The sequence below is a fragment of the Lissotriton helveticus genome, chromosome 3_1 (genome assembly GCF_964261635.1).
Source record: "Lissotriton helveticus chromosome 3_1, aLisHel1.1, whole genome shotgun sequence".
Taxonomy (NCBI): Eukaryota; Metazoa; Chordata; class Amphibia; order Caudata; family Salamandridae; genus Lissotriton; species Lissotriton helveticus.
Window position 1 is genome coordinate 429,637,311 of NC_136061.1, and position 24,851 is coordinate 429,662,161.

Here is a 24,851-nt window from a genome sequence, read left to right on the forward strand (position 1 = left end):
CCAACAAAGTCAGCGCACATGTCAGATTCCGATGTTGCGTTCTCACTATCTGTGGCATATCTCGCAGTTAAAGCGGCAACTTTCTTTTTCTGAAACTGGGGTCTTTTCTGGGAAGAATCGTCCTGCTTGCCTTTTCCGTCTTTCAGGCGGGGCTGGTCGCGACTCTGCTGGCCACCCCGACCTCTGCGGCCGCCTCCACCACTGGACGAAGAGGCCGATGTATCCTGTAAAGAACGAGAAGAGCATTGATCAGGAACCTGAAATCGATCAGGTGACTTAATCGTAGAGCGGTCGCGCAAATCATAAACGCGCTCAGTAGACGCAGGCACGGGTGATGCGGGACTCCTGTTTCTGTTGTTGTTTCCCCTTGCTTTTTATTTCTGTTCCAATTTTGCTTTGGAGCTTTGGGTTGAAAGTCTGTCTCAGACTTCAAACCCTGAGGTTGTTTTTTATCTTTAGCAGAAAAGGGCTTGATATCTAAACTATTGCGGCCAATGGTTTTATAAGCCGCCGTAATAATTCTTGGTAACTGTCAGGGTTTGTCGGCATCGGGGACATCGTGCAAGGCATTAGCCACTTGAAAGTTCACTGCATTCCCCTTTATATTAGAAAGGACAAGATCGGAAACTACATCAAATGAGCCTACAAGTCTTATTCCCCATTCAACCGCAGCCTCCGGTCCGTGTACATCTTGGACACACTTAATGACCATCGGTAGGACAGCCATTGACAGAGTGCCATAGCACCTCGTGTACACTGCCGCAAAAATTCTGCCCCATGACTCACAGTCACCGGCTTCTGGTACCAAGTCCTTGGGTAAACTAATTGTAAGCATCCTGTGTTTTTCTACGGGAGTCGAATTAGGAAAAACAGCCTTCAGCTGGTCAAATTTCACGGCAAGCCAAAAAGGCATATCATCCTTATCCTGGGGATGCTTGCCCATAACCGCATAAACCATCACGGGGCTAAGCTTCATTCCGCTCGGTCCAGCAGGAAGTGCCGCAAAACCAGGGGCCCCGCCCTGGAAATTGCGGGTGATATATTGAACTAGGGCCCTGATAACACTGATTGCAGTTATATAGGGGCCACACTACAGCAACGGGGACTATCCCCGCACGAGGATGCGGGGTAAATCCAGCCAAAACAGGCCAAGAAGCGCCTGGAATGGACAAAGGACCTAATCTAATTGCCGTTACACTGTGGGGAAGCGCGCCATCATACCAAACACGGTGCTGCCCTGCAGAAATCGGAATTTCCTGTGTCCTTTAAGGAACATATTTCAAGGGCACGGCTGTGTGAGTGTAAGTGTGAAACACCCGAGTAGCCGCATCCACTGGGGGAAACGTCACCCATGAGTAGAAAATCTCAAACGGGTAAGCAACCTCTGCACTCACCACCAAAATAACTGCCACGCCCTCCAAACCAACATTATAAGCCTGCAAATGATTGCGGACCGCAATGCGACTATGCTGCGGTATGTCAATGTTAGCCATAGCGACACAGAGAATTAGAGGTACAATGTAAAACAATGTAGCACAACTGAGTAGTAATTCAAAAGGAAACCATTTTAAAAGATTCAAGCTTGAAAAGACCAATGTAACTATAGGTAGGTTTATCCGACAGCACTGTTAACCAGAAACAATAGTGAAGGGGCTAAGGACCTATATAAGTACTACACAAGCATCATGAAATAAGACCACCATCATTGGGCGCCATGGTGCAGGGATTCTGCTCCTACACAGAAATGTGCACAGAGACTTGGGACCTCAGTGAATTAGGGTGTGCCAAAACTCACCTTAGTACTCAAAATCCCCTACCAGACTGGCATCAGTGTCACATTGACTTTTCCAAAATACCAATGATTAGACAACCCTGAACATGCGACTTAGGTTACCTCAGGCAATGTGGAAAACATGAACACTATTTCGTTATACTCTCATACCAGTCCAAAACAGGGAGTAAAAAGAGACACGTAAAAGTTTGAAATATTTATTTCTAATGCTGTGTTCTCATGCGCGACATCTTAACTAATACAAGCAGACATATTATTAGAAACAAGATTGTCAGCATAGTTACTATTCCATAAAATACAAAGGGAGAAAGCATGTTATAATGCTAAATGGAAACAGATTTAAAATATATCTATATTTCGCCCTCCCTTGCTAGTAGGTTATTTTATAATTACAGAAGGTTTCTTGGGATTACATAGGCAGCCCCATACCTCTGGTATTAGCAGAAATGGATCACATCAAATTCTGCACAAGCTCCCAGCATACAAACGTTCTCCAAGTGTGTGTGATCATGCCTACGCAGTGCATTATTAAACACGCCAATATTAGAGGTGGCCACAGCTGCATATGTGTTATGTCTAGAACGTGCGCTGATCAGTCCGAACAACAACCACAGTGTTGAAATAACCTTGAAGGCCTCGGCACTCACTGTTCAGACTAAGCTTACCAAGCAAGGCTACTAATGTAGAAAAACACGTTACTCTTGTGTGAAGCAAAACACTCTGCTAAACTCTAAATATTTAATAAAGTGTGTGCCATGTGCAAAAGGCAGCAGAAATGAAAAATAGCATTTAAACTTCTAATAAGCTCATGTCAACTTAACACTGTGTGAATGCAAGGCTCAGCCCCACGACAGTATGTAGTCCCGGGGCACGGGTCACAGTGTCTCTATACGCTCCATATGCCAAGGGAGCACAGCAGTAATGACGCGGCAGGCAAACGTGATGGGAAAGCAATCTCACTGCTACCACAAGGCCCCAGTGAAACGGGCAGCATAGGCCCCGCAATGCCCTCTCCTTGTAGGCGTCGAGTGTGCGCACTATGTGGGCCCGACAGCGAAGGACGTAGGCAGGAATCAAGACGGCCGCCCGTCTCCCGGCAGGTAGTCGAGTCGCGCTCCTAGTCCAGCCAAAGATCGTGCTCAATTTGCAGCGCTCCCACCAGGTGCGCCCCGCCCCCCTGCCAGGCACCGAGCCGGCCGCAGCTCGCGGGACACAGCCAACACCGGGGCCCGAACCTGCCTACGCGACCCAGGCCTCAGTCGCGCCACTGCACCACTACCAGCGTTGATGGGCACCGGTCAGTCGGGATGCCCCAGCGAGGGCACGCCACCAGGGGAGGCCTCCCCAGCCACCAGAGCCCTCCTCACACCAGCCGATCCAAGGGTCCATGCCCGTAGGCTGCACCACAGTCCGCCGCCGCCGGCCTCCTTCTCCTCCGGCACCAAGCTCAAGCGGCTCCGCAGGGCAGGCAGGCACTCCCACCGGCGCGGCTCCCCAGGCAGTAAAGGGGGTCGCGCAGCAGAATGATGCAGGCGGGCAGGTACTTTGGCTCGGGGCGGCTCTACACCTCTGAGGCGGCCGCCATTTTATTGCAGATCATTATCAGCGCGGTGCGGCCCCGACCATGCAGACAGCAGAGCCCAACAAGGACTTCAGCACCATGAATGCCGCAGTTGAGTGGAAAGCGGCTACGATGTTTAGCAGGTTCAGAAATAGCGTGATGAAGCAGATATTGGTCGGATTGTGGCTCGGTCAGGCAGAGACTCACAGTAGTGGGGCCATCATGCCGTGCGCCCTCTAGCGCCCCAATGTCGGGGACTGTTAATTATGAATGGATGTTTTGATCAAAGTTTAAGTCACAGCCTGTCCTAATAAATGGCCTATTATGCTTCTATATATTTGTGTGGAGTGTATTTATTGCGCGATGCTGTGTTTCCTGTCACCACTTTGAACTAATGCTGGGTTAGCATTGCATCCCTAACATTCACAGGGCAAACATCTCAGCATTTGGATTAGCCTCTTGTCAATGTAAACATTTGGGCTAATCTTTTCCTACATTAAGGGCCCGATGTAGGTAATCCCAGATTACCGATTCTTAAATACCGAATCATACCGATTCGGTATTTAAGAACTGGCAATCGGGATGTAGGTATTTTTACCGATTCAATTACCGAATCGGTAAAAATCGGTAATTACCGAATCGGTATTTACAGATTCGGTAATTGCCATTGATTCCTAGGGGCCTTGAGGCCCATTGGAATCAATGGCAATTACCGAATCGGTAAATACCGATTCGATAATTGGGGGAAACATTGAAGGGTGGCAGGGTGTCACTTTGACACCCTGTTGCACCCCTCAATTGTGCATGGGTGCACATGTTGCACACATACATGCCCTTAGGGCATGTATGTCTGCAACATGGCACCGTTTTAAAAGCAAAAAAAATGCTTTTGAAAGGGTTTTCATTATTTACCACCAACTTCTAGTTGGTGGTAAATAACGACTTCTTAAACCCCTGTAGCACTGATTTAAGTGCTACCTACATGTCAAAATACAGAATCGGTAATTTTACCGATTCGGTATTTTACAGAATCGGTATAATTACCGATTCTGTATTTTAACATGCCCCTACATCTCCATCTTCAAATACCGGTCGGTAACAACCGAAATCGGCCGTTACCGACCGGTATTTGGCTACCTACATCGGGCCCTCAATGTGGGCAGTATTTGACATGGGACCGGGTGGGACTCCCAAATACCCGTCATGGTGAAGATTCTCCAGGAGACAGTGCCCCCCCCCACCATCCCCCACCCCACCCCACCCCCGTAGAGGTTTTCAGGAACCCTGTACTCGTTAGTAAACTTCACTCTCACTTCTAGGCAAACCCATTTCTGCCTGGTGCTCCTGGAGCTCCGGGTGAAAATGGCTGGTTAGAGAAATCCAGACAACTAAGGGCCAGATGTAGGTAATTCTATTTTACCACTCCTTAAATACCGAATCATACCGATTCGGTATTTAAGAAGTGGTAAAATAGAGAGGGGGGATGTAGGTAATAAAGACTCGGTAAATACCGAATCGTTAAGATTCGGTATTTACCGATTCTGTAAATACCGATTCGGTAATGCCCATTGATTCCTATGGGCATTGAAGCCCATAGGAATCAATGGGCATTACCGATTCGGTATTTACAGAATCGGTAAATACCGATTCCAGCTAGGGTGCAGGGGGTGTCACTTTGACACCCTCTAGCACCCCAAATACAGGCATGTGTGCCATGTGACACACAGACATGCCCTGAGGGCATGTCTGTCTGTCACATGACATAGGTGTGCATGCACACATGTGCATGCACACCTGGATTCGGTATTTTACCACCCAATTGGATTGGGTGGTAAAATACTGATTCGGTATTTTACAGATTCGGTAAATTTACAGATTCGGTAACTTTACCGAATCTGTAAAATGATGCCCCTACATCTCAATCACCAAATACCAGTCGGTAACGGCCGAATTCGGCCGTTACCAACCGGTATTTGGGCTCCTACATCTGGTCTGTTAGCTACTTCTTTATCACCTAATGCAAACATTTAGGTGACGTACGTTATAAGCAAGTTGAGACAAAAGAAACATAGTGGAACAAATTAACAAAGAAATTGCTTACAACACAAAACGTTACAATGTATCATATGCAGGCTCACAATTTCCACAGTGATGCCAACTCTGAGTCTTTGTTACACAAAGGAGGCATGCTTATTGAGGTGCACAAACCTGTGCAATTGCGTAATGAATTTTACTAATCTGGGCAATGGAAGTACAGAAGCCTTGAAGGGATAGCAGACCTACATTCTTGCATTTGGATTCACAATGTGCAAGCATTGAGAAATATATTCATTAAATAGAGAGGTATTACAATATGACAGATTGTGGCACGTTCCGAGCAGGGCCTGGTGGGATCATATAGTGGACCCTGATACTGCTATTTGCTTCCACCAATGAGGGTTGCTGTGAAGTACTCTCTACAAGTGGAAGCCTCCGTCTGGGGAACAGTTGCTGCTTATCATTGGCAGTATGCAACTAATCAATATCTCATAAACGCAAAACATTGACGAATTCCACTGTGAGTCACAAGGAGGGGGGTGTGGGGAGTCCTAGTTTGGATCCTCTTCACTCGCAACTTACAAGCGCTTGAAAAATGTGTATCATAATTCCAAGTGCATATTTACAATAGCAATACAAATGTATGCATTGTCTTTAGGACTTTGCATTCCCAAAGCAAGAGGATTTGCTCTGCACTGGTTTTGTAAATGCAAAGATCTTTCGTCAATCTGGCCCCAGGTCTGTTTGCTGTTTCATAGTCTGATGTTATGTTATATGTCTTCTAACCTGTACACATGCTACTCTAAAGACTTGATGGCTCAATATGATCAAATGTAGCATGCAATCAACATATGCGGGAATTGCACTGTTATCACAAAACAGTGACAGTGTGGCAAAGTGCCTTTTCACAGGAGAGTCCTGAGGATTATTGCTGGGTGGGGCCAAGTGGGACCCAGTGTTGGCGCTTTATAATGCTGATGCAAAGCATTCACATTTTTATGGTGTGTGCACCACAACGCACAAACAATTCCATGCGTCAGACACCCATACAGTATATCTCTGCTGGGACGTCAGCAGCCTCGACTATCAGGTTGAGACACCAACAGTAAAGAAGAACATCCTCCTGTATCAAGGGGGCAATGTCAAGAGACTAAACAGAGAAGAGGTGACATAGAAACAAGATGGAGGACCCACCAAATGTAGTGTGGCATTAGGAGAGAAGCCGTTGTGGCAGAGGCCTTACATCATTCCTGTTTTTATTGTTTCAGAGAAAGCTGCCTGTGGATAGATGTTTTTTTATTTTGAATAAGTTATGATAGATATGTGGGTATTGACTGAAAAAGGGAAATTTTCAGGAGCAATTGTACATGGCTGCAGAAAGATACGTTTGGGGTAAGAAGATGGCCAATCAGGGGTAGCTCGCTGGAAAGAAGCTGGGGAAGCTACTTATACCCTTCTCTCATGCTTACGCTGTTGAGGTATCTGTTCTTGGGTTGTGTATAGCAGCGCATTAGCTCCATTGAGCCTTGGTGCTTGGAAACAAACTTGAAGTTTTAAAGTGGGAGTACACAGGGTACAGTCATCGGTGGCAGGGGTCCACAAGACCCGGGAAACGTTTTTAGAATCTGGCAACTGGAATTCCCCATCATTAACATGGCAGTCATTCTGTTCCCACTTGTAATACAGCGGACAGGATTTCCTCCAAATTCTAATTAATGGCCACAGTATTGTGTGCTTCCCACCTCGGCATCAGGTGCTTGGTAAGTAGGAGTGATGATGCGAGGGTACGCGGGCTGCTGTAGTATTCCTCAAATGTAGCTCTGCATGAGTACCAGATGAGTAACTTACGGAACAAAAGTTAATATAAAATAAAACACTTCTAAAGGGTTTAAGGACCAGCAAGTCACTCTGTGTTTGTGAGTGTGATAGACTGAACTCTATTGCTACACACTTTTCTGTGTTAGTATTGAAACCATACACTTTTTTGAGCAGCTAGCATTATTGGATGTCTACGATGGGGAGGGGGCAATAAAATACTGTAAAAGACACTTCCCGCCCAGTCTATTTTAAGTTTTTCAGATTTTGTGGTGAGTGGTTTTGCTGCAGTTGTGCTGTGCCAGCATGTTTTGATGCCAAATATGACAGAATCTTTCTCCTATTTCCATAATTCTAGATACCATTCGGATTAAGCGATATCATCATGAGGGTGTTGTTGTCATAGCATGCTGTTGAGTGCTTGGTGTTTTAGGCATTAGATTTGAGTATTCAGGCCAGGCAGCTTTTGTCTCCTATGAGACTAGTTATTATGTTGAGCGATTTAATGATTGCATGTAGTACTCCTGTAAATTCTAGTGCTAAGCTGTCTTATAATGGGCAATATTTCAGGTGGTATACAGTATTGGATGGTGTGGTGTATCAGCATCTGATTTCACTCCATATAGTATAAGAGGGGTTAATATGAAAACGTATGTTAAATTTAGTGGACATACATAAACTCGATCCTGTAATCAAGCATCTGCTTTCACTCTAACTTGAACGTTCAACTGTTGGCTATGCTCTCACTGGACTGATTGAACGATTCTCTTTTATGCAGGCTGTATTCTTTAGACAGCAATATATGTGGTGATTTCTGGTGTGTGCAGTGTGGTTCACCAGATTCTCCAATATCCTTAAGGGAGCAACTCACATGTATGTTGGTGGAGTTTTAGTGAGTTGTGTCTATAGCCTCTTCCAGCAATGAGGTTGTTGAGTGCCCTCATACCCCCATGACGAAACACTTGTTGGCTGGAAACAAAAACTCTTTATTCCCTTACCTGGCAACATTATTTAAAAGGGCTGTTAAGATAAAGCTCCTATCTGAGGCTTTCCTAATGATTCCAAGCAAGCAAAATCATATTAATAATTAATACATGGTTTTATTTTAAAATATAACTAAACATAATGTAAACTAAATGCACTAAGATTACATTTTACATTTTTATGAAAAAATAAAAATAATTGTAATGAATTTAACACATAACTTCAAACTTTCACCTAAAAATGATCCTGTCAGTGCAATTTAAGTCATTTACTTCAGGACTTAAGTTTGACAGAGTAGATGCTATTTATAACATGGGTAAATTAGCAATGGTAGGTCACAATCCCTCACTCAGTTAATACCACCGTCATGGACCAACTGGCTCCCTGATTTCCGTTCCTTTCTAGATTCTGTTTCTATGGACTGGAAATCAGGAACCATGGATGGGTAATGCCCATGTCAGGGAGTAGGCCACGTTACAACCCATGCGATACATCGCATGTCATTACAACGCGGTCATTACAACGACTGCGTTGTTACATCGCATACCATTACAATGCAAGTCGTTACAACGACTTGCTGTAGGGGATGTGCTGGATTTTGGAATAGTATAATTTACTATTCCAACTTCAGTCTGTGCAACAGTAGAAAAGGGGTTTGATGATTTGCGATGTAACAACGCAGTCATTGTAATGACCGCGTTGTAATGGCATGCGATGTAGCACATGCCTTGTAAACAATGTTTCCCACATCTGGCAGATATGACACACATTTCCCCACCCTGCAAGCCATTGAAATGGAGGGCTGGAAGGAGCAACTAGAAAACACAGGAGAAGGAGACAAGGAGAATGTGGAAAGCATTAGAAAAGGAGGAGGACACCCTCAGACTGGTGGAAAGATGGAGAACATTGAGGCAACCTCACCAGAAAACACCGACAGGCCCCACTACCCTAATGAGTGATGTCCTGGATGCCACAGTCCTGGGATTGGACAGCAGCTTCAGGCAAGTGAAAGCTGGGTGGTTGGAAACATGACATCCAGAAAGGGGAAACTGTAAGGGAAAAGTTGTAAAGTCAATATGGTGGGGTGCTGTGTTTATCCTTCACTTACCAGTATCCCACATTTCTTGGTATCTTCTGCTTACTATTACTAACTAATGATATTCCAGGATACAACCAATACCTGTAGTGTTGTGGTATTTTTCTTTAGTTCAGTTTTTCATTTTCCTCTAATTTGTTTATACGAGGGACTCCTTGTTATATCCCCATATTCTCAAGAAAGAAGTTCCCTTAAGAAATGTGTTAACAAGGTCAGGGCTGGATTGTGAAAACTCAAATCAAATAGTTGTTTTGAGGTTTGGCTCCGAATAAAACTAAAACAAAAAGTAGAATTTCAGACACTTTGAAGCATTTAATCTATCTTTTTGGGTGCAGCCTGGGCACCAAGTCAATCTGTTTGGGAATGCTGCTGGCCTCTTACCATTTGCCCCTCCATTTCAATTTATATCAGTCCTTCTTCTGAATCTTCTACAGGTCTAGGGGTGTTCTAATGCATAGATTTTAGGGTCCTGCTTTCATACACGGTGCAAGCCTCTTTTTGGGCTTACCCCCAAAACTGGTTCTGGTCAGTTCTCCCCCTTTCCCTGGCTCCTGCTCCAAACTGATGAGGGTGGCAAAAAGCAGTATAGGCATTGTGTCAGGTTCTTTTGATTGTGCTGTAGGCAAAATTCTGAAATGTAAGTGAGGATGGACCATCATGTCAACACCTAAGCCAATTTGTCTCGTCTTGAACCAATACACAAAACCCACCAGCAGAGTCATTCACAGTCTTGTGACCCAGGACATTGGCAGAAAACCATAGTTGCATGTGACAAGAAAATGCCAGATTTATAAAAGTGCCATTTTCATGATTAGAACTTAGAATGCAACTTCACCATTAAAACAGATTGTAAATTTCAATTCATTTGAGTATAAACAACATATTTCTGTCTGCGCTCAGTCTAAAGTTAGCACTTATTTAGTGCAATAAGGTAACCCAATAATAGCTTATGGGAGAGAAATGCAGTGAAAAACGACATTAGGAGTATTTCACTGACAGAAAATGTAAACATTATGAATATAAAGCCATTTCCTAATTTTGAAACAACATGCATCCTGCCCTATGAGCCTTTAAAGGCCTACTGTAGGGGTGACTTAGAAGTAAAACAGGAGGTATTATGCCTGGAAAAGGTTGATTGTGCCTGGTCAAAATGGCAGTTTAAAACTGTACTACGGGCTGCAGTGGCAGGCCTGAGACATGTTTGAAAATGCTACTTTAGTGGGTGGCACAATGAGTGTGGCTGCCCACTAGTATCAGTAAATTTACAGGCCCTAGGTACATGAAGTACTGTATACTAATTGCTTACAAGTAAATTAAATGTACCAATAGATGAAGAGCAATTTTACCGTGTTTAAAGGAGAGGGCACAAGTACTTTACCACTGGTTAGCAGGGAAAAAGAGAACAGAGTCCTCAATGCCAAAAATAAACGGGTTCAGCAAAGGAAAGCAAAAATCTGTGGTGATCCTGTCAGGCTCAACTGGGATGATGTTAGACCACCTGATAGGATTCCTGATGCATTAGAATTAGTACAAAATTAGATGGCATTTAATTTTTTTATAGCTGACCCGCTCTAAGACAGAGGTGATGCTGACCACTTTGCACCTTGATGTTTGGCAAAATAAGCTTTCCCTCGTTCCATAGGTGTTTGTCCCTAGCTACCTCAGAATGTTAGGAGTCCAGGCATCATGATGGATTCCTGTCTCAACATGTCCATACAGGAGGCAGCAACCACTAATACTTGCTTCTATTATCTCAGAGGTTTCCACAGGGTTTTCCTCTCCCCTTATTTTGCCCAGCATAGTAGTAGCGGAATGCCTCATTAATGTCCAACTGAGTGGTGCAATGAACACCGAAAGGCGTAACCACTGAAAGGAACAGGGTAGGCGATGGTACCGTCCGAATCATGTGGGCAGGAGTTCACCTGATGTATGTACTTCTGTGTGTAATGTCTGTGTATAGGTATTAAAATCTAAAACCTGCATGTGCTCCATGAGCTCCACATATTTGATTCTGGCATCTTGTAAGTCATCTAAGTGTGTGTCATCATGCGCTGCTGCATGCTCAAACAGTAACTGCTGTGCTTCGATATGTTGAAAGTCCTGCAGAGCTGAATGTTGTGCCCGGTAACAGTGGCAATAGACACCCCATAATTACAACGCTTCCCATTTAATTAATGAGGAGGAAGCAGTCCATGTCTGGTCTGCAAAGTACGTGTCAATGGTAGTAGCGAAAGTGTCTTTAAAAACAATGTATTCTAAAAGTGATTGCATGCGACATGTTGGAATAGGGCTTGGGATCTGGACCAAGGTGAAATCTAATTCAAGGGGATTGTTGTCTGACAGCATTTTACCCGGGTAGGTTGCATTAGTAGTTTTTGCTTGTAATGATAGAGGGCACAGGATACGATCCAAGCAAGCGTGTATTTATCCAGGGGAGAATATAAGGAGTAGTCGCGCATGCCTATATTGTGGACCCGCCATGCATTAGGGAAGGACCTTGCCGATGCCCAGTCACTCAAGGCCCTGGCTTGTTTGACTGAGCTTCTACTCGATAGAGGAGGGTGAGAGCGATTCAAATCTGTATCCACAAACACGTTAAAGTCACCCCCAATTGTAGGTGTGACCATGCAGCCAGCACAGAGGACAGGTATGCCAGAAAAACAACCAGGACCCAGGAATAATGTGTCACCATACAAGACGCCCCCGGACAAAAACGTATCTACTATTGGTATGTATTTTTGTGTCACAGTCTTCAAATGGCACTCCAGCCCTTATCCAAACAGCTGTCTCATGATCAAAGGTTGAGGATGTCGTGGCAAATAGTTGTCCTTTCCATTTCATCCAGAGTTTAACTGCTTCAAAGGAGGAAAGGTGTGTTTCCTGCAAATAGACTATGTTTGCCTTACGGCGATGAAGCTGGGTGAGGATACTGTGGGGCATATTAGCAAGGGCCATATCGCCGCTTTAGCAGCACTTTTTGCCGCTAAAGCGACGATATTTATATCGCCCTATCAGCAAGCTGTCGCTAACAGCAGTTAGCGACAGTTTTTAGGCGATAGCGACCGGTTTGGGGCCCGCTCTGCATGTCAGCGATATTTATCGCTAATGACATGCAAAGTGGGTGTACCCAAACTGTTAGCGACTGAAAGCAGTCGCTAACACAGCTATTGCCTATTAGCAAGGCAGGCAAAGCGATAAAAAAAATCGCGCTAACCGTGATTATCGCTATAATCTAACGCCTGCTAAAAACATGACTTACCTGTTCATCCAATGGGAGGTGGCTTGTCAGGTTAAGTCCCCATTGGCGTTAATGCTGGAATATTTCTGGATTTCCAGCGATATTCACGCATTTCGCCGCTATCGATGGATAATTTAGCACAATGGAGAAAAACGTTTGTAATAGCATGTTTTCTCCGCTAATATATCCAGCGATAGGCAGCGATTAAAAAAAATGCGCTAAATGCATTTTGCGATAAATATCGCTATTCCTTGCTAATATGCCCCTGTGATTTTTGTGAATAGATCCCATACCCCTGGCATTCCACGTCGAAATTTTATAATGATGTATATTAAAAAGATAGGGTATCTAGGTGGTTCCCACATCACACATATTATGTAACATGAGACAAGTAGATGCAAATGTTTGCAGAAACAAAAAGAACATTTTCCAAATACTAGGTCCAGTGAGGAACGATCGTTCAACCAAAACTGTAAAACCATATTAGCAAATTAATAATGTGTTCAACCGCCTTGGGGGTAGGCTAACATGAACTCCAAGTAAGACAAAATCAGAACAGTATAGTGCTTCAAAGAAATCATGTTAAGCAAGCATTATGTGAGGTAGGCAATTCATATGGATGAAGAAAAATAAGCCTGTGAGGGGAAGGAGGAACAAATCCTTTCCAGTCAAATAGTTCCCACAAAGAAAATGGAAAAGAAGAAGAAGAGGGGGAGGGGAGCGCTTATCTTCATGTGTGTAATGAGAAAAGATATTGGTAAAGTGTAGGGAAATATCAAACTAGGATTGAGTGAATTAAACTAGGGTATGCCGAAGATGAGAGGGGAAAGCACCTCTTTGAAGAAAGGTGCAAGAGTGATCCACCCAGCGGGCACCTGTGGCTATGGTGAAATTACCCTCTAAAGGAAAGGTCCATCCCTCAGACACACAAGACGGTTTCTATCAATCCTACCAATAAAGTGAGGTGTAAATCAAAATAACATCTGGATTAGAGTACATTTTCTGCTGGTTGTGGCACCATGGAAGGAAAAAGAGCCATGCTGACAATGGAGTCTGGATCCGAAGCTGCACTGTCTGAAGAACTAGATTGGGGCATCAGCTGCTTTGTTCTAATAGAGGAGACTATTGCTATCTCGGCCCCCTCCCTTCAAGACCTGCTGCGGGGAGGGATCCACTCATGGGGTTTGTCTTTCGGGTGACCCCACATTGACGCCGCCGGAGAGGCCTCCGTGCCCCCTGAGATGGCATGTCTTGTGCAAGAGTAATACTGCTCCAACCAGTCCAACATGGTCTCTGGGGTGTCACAGAACAGAGTACGTTGGTCACGGATGACTTTCAACCGGGCTGTAAACATCAGTGCATAGGTGAGTCCCTCCGTTCTAAGTTGTTTTTTGGCAGGTAAGAAGATAGCCTGCCAGTGCTGGACTGTCAATGTGTAGCCCGGGTAGAGAGACATGTTTGAGGTGTCCATAATTAGTGAGGCAATCTGTCTAGCCTTCTGTAGTACTATATCTAGATATTGAAAATGCGAGCAATGTTATGCCTTGGCGGTGCCCCCGGTGTGGGGGAGGCAGTGTGTCAGCATTCTCTGTGCCCTTTCCAATGTAAAAAAAGCAGAGAGTCCCTGCAGGACAACCTCTGTCTTCAGATATTGCTCAACAAAGCACCCCTCTATGGTAGCTGACTGTGATGCCTTTTGAGGGACCAGGGTAGATAGTATTGTATTGTATTGCATTTGTATAGTGCTTACTACCCCTGACAAGGCATCGATACTGGATAAGGTTGCTTCAGCAGACTTAACTCTAACAGATAATGTATGGTGATCATCTCTCAGCAGGCGTACATCTGCAGCCAGAACAATGCGGTGTTCAATGCTGCTCTGGAGTCACGTATTTCTTGGAGGATGATGCCAGGGGTCCTTTGTCGTGGGTGGAATACAATCCTCTGGGTATGGGTGGATGAGCCATCTGATTGGCTATGTTGAGATGTCCCACTGCTTGGTAGATTTAGTGTGGCCCATAGGGAATATCAGTATAAGCCATGGGAAAACACAAAGTTGTCACTGGTAATTAACAAGAACTGTGTTAAATCGAGACTATCGCCTGCCACACTGGTGTATTATGACTCAACCCCAGCGATTGTACAAGTTCCACACATGTAACTCATTGCAGGCCTATCATCTGTGTCATGCAAAGTGGGGCGGTACCTCGGGCAGACAAGGAAAATCTTTCCCAAATTCATGTGTCTCTCATGGGTCAGGTAGGCCCAAGATCACAGTAGACTGTAGGCGCCAGGTCGAGATGGAAGCTCCTCATCAGGGATGTTTCTATCGAAGAGAGTAAAGTCATATTAATGTTCTGAGGCAGGAGGTGTCCACTCAGCACTGTAGACTGGAAACCCGAGGGCCCACTTCATCAGTCTCACCTGCGTATTTAGGGCTCTCCCAACCGAAGAACGCCCGATCAGCACCTATGTGCAGGCAGGGGAGGGGAGTTGGCCAGAAGCTCAGATCCGCTATCTAAGGCCTCGGGCAGGCTCATCTCCAAGTGGCGTGAAGCCTCAGGGCAGGCTCCCCTCTCCCTCCACAAACAGGGACTGACATGTCTGCCATTGCCGGCTGCTCCGCCACTTGATATGGTTTGTGGGTGCCAGAGGGTTCATTCAATTCCCCAACAGTCCACAGCAGCTCTGAGGGGAAGGCAAAGAGAGCCCCTCACAGGCAGTGTTCTCTGGTCTCCTACTGTGGCTGTGCAGAGCGAGGTGACAGAAGTGGAGAAGTCATAAAAGCCATGCCGCACAGCCACCAAGTCAAGTCAAGTCAAGTTAGAATTTATATAGCGCACTACATACCCATAGGGTCACAAGGCGCTTGAGGAAGGGGGGGGGGGGGGTTTACTTATCGAATATCCATGTTTTAAGTTGTTTTCTGAAGGCTAGGTGGTTTTGAGTGAGGCGGAGGTGGATGGGAAGGGAATTCCAGGTCTTGGCCGCTAAGTAGGAGAAGGATCTTCCTCCCATGGTGGCTTTGTTGATGCGCGGAACAGCGGCGAGGGCTTGGTTGGACGAACGCAGTTGGCGGGTGGGGGTGTAAAAGGAAAGGCGCGTGTTGAGACAATCAGGTCCAAGTTCGTATATGGCTTTGTGTGCGTGGGTGAGGAGACGGAACGTTATTCTCTTGTTGACGGGGAGCCAGTGAAGGTCTTTCAGGTGAGCGGAAATGTGGTCTGTGCGGGGGATGTCTAGTATGAGTCTGGCTGAAGCATTTTGGATGCGTTGGAGTTTTTTCTGTAGTTTCGCGGTGGAACCGGCGTAAAGGGTGTTTCCGTAGTCCAGGCGGCTTGTAACCAGTGCGTGGGTGACCGTTTTTCTTGTTTCGGTGGGGATCCAGTGAAATGTCTTTTTGAGCATGCGTAGGATGTTGAAGCATGAAGATGAGACGGCGTTGACTTGTCTGGTCATCGAGAGTGAGGAGTCCAGGATGATGCCCAGGTTCCGTGCGTGGTCCGTCGGTGTGGGGGCTTTTCCTAGGGCCGTTGGCCACCAAGAGTCGTCCCAGGCGGAAGGGGATGAGCCTAAGATGAGGACTTCCGTTTTGTCCGAGTTCAGTTTCAGACGGCTGTGCTTCATCCACTCGGCTACTTCTTTCATCCCTTCGTGTAGGTTGGTTTTGGCGGTGGTTGGGTCTTTGGTGAGTGAGAGGATCAGCTGAGTGTCATCCGCGTAGGAGATGATGTTGAGGTTGTGTTGACGTGCGATGGTTGCGAGGGGGCTCATGTAGACGTTGAAGAGGGTGGGACTGAGTGATGATCCTTGCGGGACGCCGCAGATGACTTCGGTGGCCTCTGACTTAAAAGGGGGGAGGCGGACTCTCTGAGTTCTTCCAGCGAGGAACGAAATGATCCAGTCCAATGCTTTTCCTTGAATTCCGATGTTTCTGAGGCGTTGTATCAGGATGCTATGGCAGACTGTGTCGAAGGCTGCGGAGAGGTCAAGGAGGATAAGGGTGACTGTGTCTCCGTTGTCCAGTAGTGTTCGAATATCGTCTGTTGCTGCGATGAGGGCGGTCTCGGTGCTGTGTTTGGCTCGGAAGCCAGACTGTGAGGAGTCGAGTGATTTGTTGGTTTCGAGGAAGGTGGCGAGCTGATTGTTAATGGCTTTCTCAATGACTTTGGCAGGGAATGGGAGGAGCGAGATGGGGCGGTAGTTTTTGAGTTCAGTGGGGTCAGCTGTGGGTTTCTTCAGAAGGGCGCTGAGTTCGGCGTGTTTCCAGCTTTCTGGGAATGTGGTGGAGTTAAGGGAGTGGTTGATGACATCTCGGAGATGGGGTGCGATAATGTAGTCTGCTTTGTTGAAGATATGATGGGGACATGGGTCTGTAGGGGATCCTGAGTGGATGGAGTTCATCAGGCGAATGGTCTCTTCTGTGGTGATTGGGTTCCATTCGAAAAGGATATTCAGAGGAGGTAACGGTTCAGAGGTGAGTGGAGTGGACTGGTTTACAGGTTGGTTGTCAAAGCTGTTATGGATGTCGGCGATTTTGTCATGAAAGAATGAGGCAAGGGAGTCGCAGAGGACTTGAGAGGGGGTGATGTCGTTAGAGCTGGCGGTGGGGTTGGTGAATTCTTTGATGATGTTGAAAAGTTCCTTGCTGTTGTGGGCGTTGTTGTCTAGTCGGTCTTTAAGTGCTGATTTCTTGGCTGTTCGGATTAGTTGGTGGTGTTTGCGGGTGGCGTTTTTGAAGGCGGCTTGGGTGATAGTGTTTGGGTCTGTTTTCCAAGTTTTCTCAAGGGAACGACAGAGCTTCTTGGATTTCTTAAGGTCATCGTTGAACCAGGGGGCGTTCTTGCTTCCTTGTTTGATTTGATGTTTTTTCAAGGGTGCTAATTTGTCGGCGGTTTGGGTTAACCATTGTGTGATGTTGATGGCGGCTTGGTTAGGGTTCGTTGAGTAGGCAGGGGGTTTTTGAAGAAGCGATGTTGAGATCTGGTCGATGGTGATTTTGTTCCAATTTCTTCGCAGAGTTGGTTGAGGGTTGTTGTGGACCGAGGTCTTATTGTAAATAAAGTGGATGCAGCTGTGGTCCGTCCAGTGGAGGGGTGTGGTATGAGTGAAGGAGATATGCTTGCTGGAAGTGAAGATAGGGTCGAGTGTGTGTCCTGCATAGTGTGTGGGGGTGTTAACAAGTTGTTTGAGTCCGAGATTGGCGAGATTGTCCAGAAGGGTGGTGGTGTTACTGTCGTTGCTCTTTTCCAGATGGAAATTGAGGTCTCCCAGTAGAATGTATTCTTCCGAAGGGAGGGCGTGTGGGGTGATAAAGTCAGTGATGTCTTCGCTGAATTTTGTACGGGGTCCTGGTGGCCTGTAGAGGAGGGTGCCTCTGAGTGTTGTCTTGGGGTCAGTGTGGATCTGGAAGTGAAGGTGTTCGGCGATAGCTAGGTTGTCATCTGAGCTGGTTGAGACGCGGATGGTGTTCTTGTGGACGATGGCGAAGCCTCCTCCTGTTTGGATGGGGCGGTCCTTACGGATGATCTTGTAGCCGTCCGGGATGGCTATGGTGATGTCTGGAGCTGAAGAGGCATTCATCCAGGTTTCTGTTAGGAAGGCGATGTCCGGAGAAATGGTGTCGAGTAGATTCCAAAGGTCGATGGCTTGTTTGTGAACCGAGCGGGTGTTGAGAAGGATGCATTTGAGGTGGTTGGTGTTGGCTCTCTGTTTGGTGTTTGTGGATTTGGTTTGGGACTTGACGCAGGTGAATTTGCAGGAGTGGCAGGTAAAGGGTCCATGGGTGTGTCCTGGTGCTGCTTGGGCGCAGTTAGTGAGTCGGCCGGGGTTGAGTGCAAAGAGGGAGGAGGCGTTGTATGTAATGCGGGGAGGAAGGGTGAAGCGGGGACCAGGGGATCTGGCTCTGGGCGCGGTCCAGGCGCGGACGGGCGTAGACGGGCTTACCTTTGGCGCACCTTCGGCGCGGCCGAAGCGCGTGTGGACATCAGTCATAAATGGAGAGTGGAGGGGGCGGAGCGTGGGAGGGGCAGCAGGGAGGCGGGAGCGGGGCGGAGGGACGGGCCACAAGGCACAAACAACAACAAGATGGCAGCAAAAGGCAAGCGACAATAGGACAGGGGCCACAGTCAGGTATAAAGTATAATACTCTATTCAGAATAGCGACCAATATAGCGTTATGAATAATTAGGAGGCACAAAATGAATTATCGTCAATGCGAGCACAGCACAATGCACAGACAGTTAACAGCGCAGCAGAGCGCTATGATTGTGGCAAGAGAGGCAGAGCGCTATGATTGTGGTAAGAGAAGCAGAGCGCTGCGCTCTTAGTGAGGCGCCGAGCAAGTTTAAATTAAATCTGAGCTTATGCAGAGCGCTACGATACCCAGAGGTCGGGGAAGCGTGGTGGAGCGATCGCTGCTGATTGAAGTCAGGGCGGTCACAGCGCTACCGACTACGTCACGGCCTTTAAGTATCAGTGCGAGGGAGGGGCAGCAGGGAGGCGGGAGCGGGGCGGAGGGACGGGCCACAAGGCACAAACAACAACAAGATGGCAGCAAAAGGCAAGCGACAATAGGACAGGGGCCACAGTCAGGTATAAAGTATAATACTCTATTCAGAATAGCGACCAATATAGCGTTATGAATAATTAGGAGGCACAAAATGAATTATCGTCAATGCGAGCACAGCACAATGCACAGACAGTTAACAGCGCAGCAGAGCGCTATGATTGTGGCAAGAGAGGCAGAGCGCTATGATTGTGGCAAGAGAAGCAGAGCGCTGCGCTCTTAGTGAGGCGCCGAGCAAGTTTAAATTAAATCTGAGCTTATGCAGAGCGCTACGATACCCAGAGGTCGGGGAAGCGTGGTGGAGCGATCGCTGCTGATTGAAGTCAGGGCGGTCACCAGGCCCTCCTCTATGTGGTTCGTCCAAGCCGTATGTCCCTGCTGGCTCCCACTGCAGGGAATCTGGCCACAGTTGCTTCTGGGGGCTCAGGGAGAGTTGCCCCTCACAGGGGTAGTGACAGCTTCCTGCAAAGCATGGATGATGCTGCATGGTGCATGGTTTTCAAGCACCCGGGAGGACCACTAAGTTAGTGAGTCTGCAAACATTGGACTTCAGCCACGCCCACTAAAGTGCAGTAACTGTTTAATGCTGTATGTTAGAGAAGTAAAGAGTATTAACATTGGAAGCGCACTGTGTAATTTTATAGTCTTAATACTGCACTCATATTTGCCCTCTCGTGATCTTAGTTAACTTTAGCTTTGTATTTGCATAGCCTTGGGTGCCCTTCTACTTCACTTGACTGAAATGATGCTCGCAGGGTAGGTAGGGCATTGTTGGCTATCCTAATGCTAGGGGATACTAAGGCGATTACCATTTCAAGTATGACAAAAAAGCGCTACCCCCTTGCCACTAATTTCCGCAAAAAGTTAGTGCACTCACAACATAACCAAAGCAAAAACATTAGACTAATAGCTAGCAAGCAAGACATCTGGTTGGTTCCCCACAATGCAAAACCAAAGGGGATGATGGATGGAGTGTTGAACATTGCAAGCACTCACCCCCAGTCAACTGATCTGGGTTTATTCCAATATCATTCTTTAGCTCACTCGGCCACCCCAGTTCAGACATGGCCATATGCAAATCAGTCTGACCCAGTGCCTCATGGGAACAGTCCAGCCGAACTGCCAAGCCATGTCTTCCCTGGACCAGAAACAAGCATCCTGGGACAGCTTTCTGGCTAATCAGCTGTCATCAGCCAGGCTAGCTTGAATCCAGTGGCAAAGTGAGCAAGGGACCCATGTCTGGGCATACCCTGCCAACTTAGGGTGAACAAAGCAAAACCAAAGGGGATGATGGACGGATTCCCAACAATACAAACAAAAGCAAGCAGGGTAGTAGAAATATCTCAGACTCCTCATCCTTTCAAGAAATTACAATGACAGAGTCTAATTATCTTGTAAACACCAGCAGCCAGGTGGCAATCCTACTGATCCTTGAAATCTTCAAATATTCAGAAATATTATTTCAACGCCAGCACCCGTCCCAATCAGAAACATAATCAATAACTCCATATCCTCGGGAAGATTTTTAGAGGACTTTAAAAAAATCTACAGACATCAAATACCTCAAAAAAAGAAAAGGAACCTGCAAGACCTTAACAATTGTAAACCGACCTCTAATGGATCTTTTCTTTGCAAACTAATGAAAGTATAGCATTTCTCCAGTTCTCAAAATTTAGAGAAGAAAATTGTTTAGTCTTATACTACTAACCTGGATTCCTCCAGGTAGAAGTAATGAATCAGTGCTATTCACAATTTGGCCCAACTTCAGAAACACACTAGACAAAAGCAGCAAACCCACCTTAATACTTTTGTATCTTTCGACAGCATTTGACATATTTCATCACAAACCCCTAATTCTCAGACTCACTCAAACTCAAAGAAATTGGTATTGAAGGCATCATTCTTTACTGGATTTCATCCTACCAACACAACTGAGCGAAAGTTAAACCCTGCTTTCCCTGGATAGTCAACTTAAACACAGGCGTTCCTCTATAATCTATTGTGTCACCTCACTTCTTCCTTTGCATTAAACTGTTTCTACAGCTAATCAACTGATTTGAGCCTACCTGCTACAATTATATGGGCGAGACACTGCTTATCTAAAATTCTAAAACCCTAAGGACATAGAGAAAGCAAAATGTTACAACTGCATTATAGATCTCGACCAATTGATGTCATGGTGGAGAAGTGTGGCTCAATGGTTAGAGCGGCAGACCCTGATGCAGAGGTCTAGCCCGGGACCAGGGTTCAATTCCCCGCCTCGGCGGGTCTTGGGCTCAAAATTCCACGGACCTGATAATTCTCGCATCGGTGCCTATTCCAATCATGGAGTCCCACTCTGCAACTCTGGGCAATAGCTTGCTTAATCCCACAACGGCCCCCACAATGCTAAGGATGCCTGGCCTCCACCTTGGAGGTGCCCAGGAGTGGACACCCCACAGGGAAAGCCAGGATGGGTTCCACAGCGGTATTCGTACAAGCGCCTTGAGACCCTTGCGGGTGAGTATGATGAAAAAGGGTATCAGGCAGATCAGGTCGTTTTACCCCTTTTCTAGGTTTGCCCGGCGTTAGCCGCTTCTCACCCATCTCATGATTACCAAATAAAGAGGCAGGCGCTGGAGACTGGAAGGCAGGAAACAGGAGTTTATTTCCGACGGAACAGAACACGTCAAATCAGACAACAGGGTATCTTCTCGAGGTGCTCTAACAAGTTTCTCTCCGGCTCCGTCTTTTATACACAGGTTTATGATGTACAAACATTCCTTATTGTAATCAAGACACTTTGTAGTACGAAAAGGCATGTTTGGAATCCCAGCTTCAGGCCTATTCCCATACCGGTCGCTCTGATGTTGTTTTTCCCTCCCAAATGTAACATGTGATTGTAATCTGCAGCCGGACGTCCCGACAGGACATGAGGGCAAGAGGGGGTGGTCAGATCTAAGGTTGGGCAGGCGATAAGATCACGTTTCGCTATGCGGGGCCGGAGGGGGTACATCCACGAGACCTAGTTTTATGATATGGGACTGGGTCGAGAGGCCAGGTGTAGCCGGGGGGGTCATCAGAAGAGAGGAAGGGTGTTCCTGGGAGGAATGCAGGGGTGTTGGCCAGATCTAGGGGTGTGAAGGCCTTGATTAATCACCGCTCCTCTGATGTGAGGCGAGGTCCTACTGTAGGGAGCAATAAACTGCATCTGTTGGACTAGGTGATGGCCTGGGATCAGGCCGGGCAATCGGGCAGGGAGGAAGAGGTTACCAAAAGGGCCTGTTCTATGGGTAGGATGAAAGAGCGAGGAGGCAGGGGTTCAGCACGGAGACAGGGTCGTGTTTAGTGGTGCGTTTATGGCCCGAGCAGGAGAGACCGGGGGCTGTCGGGGCGCGGGGGGGGGATACTTGCGAGGCTGGGGGGAGAGAGAGAGAGAGAGAGATGCAGGCTATTGGCAGTGGGCCGAGAGGTCATGACACACAAAATGGCTACTATCTATGTTCGTGATGGGGCCTAAAAAGGGGGCAAGATGGCGGGGCCACTGTGCCGTGACTTTCGCTTTACCTTCAACAATGGCGAGGGTGAACACAAATGAACGCCGCTTATGTACATATACATTGTCATTTTCCACAGTCGCCGCTTTTTAACATAAGTTAGATCATTTGCGTGTTTATCATAGCTGACAGGGTGTACATATAGTCGTGTGTTGTCAATGGAATAGCGTTTGTCAATACTGGTGGATTTGCATATAACCGTGTGCAGTTGATGCGACATACGAGGTGGAATACATATAAATTTACATTTGTCGTATTTAAAAAAATGACCGGCAAAAAGTGGTTGAGGGAGGAATTGAGTCCAATACAAGCAATTAGCCAAGGGGTGTAGAAAGTTCCGAGCGAGCAATCACTGGTAGGTTCTGGTAGTTCGTTTTCTTCCGTTGGCGCTGTTGAGCACCGGCGGTGGAGCTATAGGTCCAGCTCGGGTCCTTCTTTACACGTCGAAGGGTGTGATCTGTCCTTTGCCGTTAGGCCACAGTTCTGTTTCCTAACTAATCTCTCTTAAGGGTGCCTTATGCTGGGCACCTGCATTTCTTTCTCGGAGTCAAAATCCACGAGGAAAGGATAGAAGGGGGTTTTGTCGGATAATCGAGGGAGGAGAGGGCGGAGTGGGACCGGATCTTTGAGACGGACCAAGGGAGCAAAAGGGTGATGCGCAGGCAGGTCCATCAATCGGGCTCAAAGGGGCGGGGACTTCTGGCACGCGTGGGTCAACAAGTAGAGGGCTTCAAGGCAGCCCTCCATTCCTTCGTTTTCTGCGTTTGAGAGTGGTGCATCGTCCCGCGTCCCGTTGCTCTGCGGCTCCATCTTAGGTCGAGGTCACACGCGCCTCATGATCTGTGGCCAGGCTGTGCGTCACGTCCAGCCCCTCTCCTCCGGTGACTGTGTATCCTTGAATGGGTACAAAACAGGTTTTAGCGAACTGGCAAGAGAAGGCATTTATACATTTCAATTCCGTCCCAGATCTAGGTAGTTGGGGGTACGTTTCATCGGTCACGGTCAGGAGTCATCACTGTGGAGCATGTATACAGGCATGTCTACTGAGTTTGTACTAAGTCTATTTGGCGTTCATTCATGACGTATGTGGCTTTCTGACCCTAGCCCTGGCAGTCTTCTATCAACGTGAGAGAGAGGGATAGTGGCTAAACATTCTTTTCTTGGGGGGGGGCAACAGTTAATCGGGGTCATCAGTTATACTTCGTGTTATGGAGCTGGGGCCAATCGGGAGAAAACGGGGACGTTTTGGATATCCGTACTTGGGTGCAGAGGGGTGGGGCAATCTGGGCATTGTTTCTAACGAGCTGAGAACAGAAAGCCACTGACATATAGTCCTCCTGTAAGAAGGCCAGATTAGGGGACTTCAGTCGTCTAACCTGTCCTTTCCTTCATAGCCAATTCAAGTTCCATCATTTTACAGAAAGGAGAGGTAGTAATATGGCAAATTACAATTGTTTTAGTTTCTGTCAATTTGCCGAACACCTTTGTGTTCGAAAACCAATTAGGCTCGTGCCGGCGGGGCACAACGTTACCACACAAAGGAAGAGGGAGCAGGGGTCGTCCGCATTTTAAATGAACTATTCGGTACACGTACAACATGAAGAGAGAGAAAAAGAGAGAGAGTGAGAGAGAAACGTGTACAATAATAGGCCATTTAATGCGCACACAACACAAAACAGTAGGGGTCATGTTATATAGAAACACAGACTGAGGGACAACGTAAATCCATATACTACGTACACATGAATTCAGGCGGGGGGGGTACATATATTATATACAGAACTCAAGACAACACATAGAACAGTACTTGGCCAAATATATTTCCTCCTGCATGCTGCGCATCCTTAGTATCCTATTTAATTTGCTTGGCTGTCTTTTGCTGTTGGCCTCTGTTGCAAATACTTACACTTTCGTCAATTGTTCGGGAACTAACCTGGTCGGGCTAGTACTTACGGTGGGATCTTTGAATCGTTATTAGCGAATGGGTATCCAGGCTGAGGCAACGGAGGGTGTCAATCGGGGGAACAATGGGCAGCTTCGAGTTTCATGTCCATGAGAGTGCAAGAAGGAGGTGGTAAATCTTAAACATTGACAATATTCTTAGTTTTCCAGGAGGAGGGTACTTGGGTAAACCTCACCCTGGAATAGCCCTGAACCTTCCCCTATTTAGTTATCGTATGAACCTACTCGTAGGTGCACGTCCTTCTTTGGTTGCATTATTCGG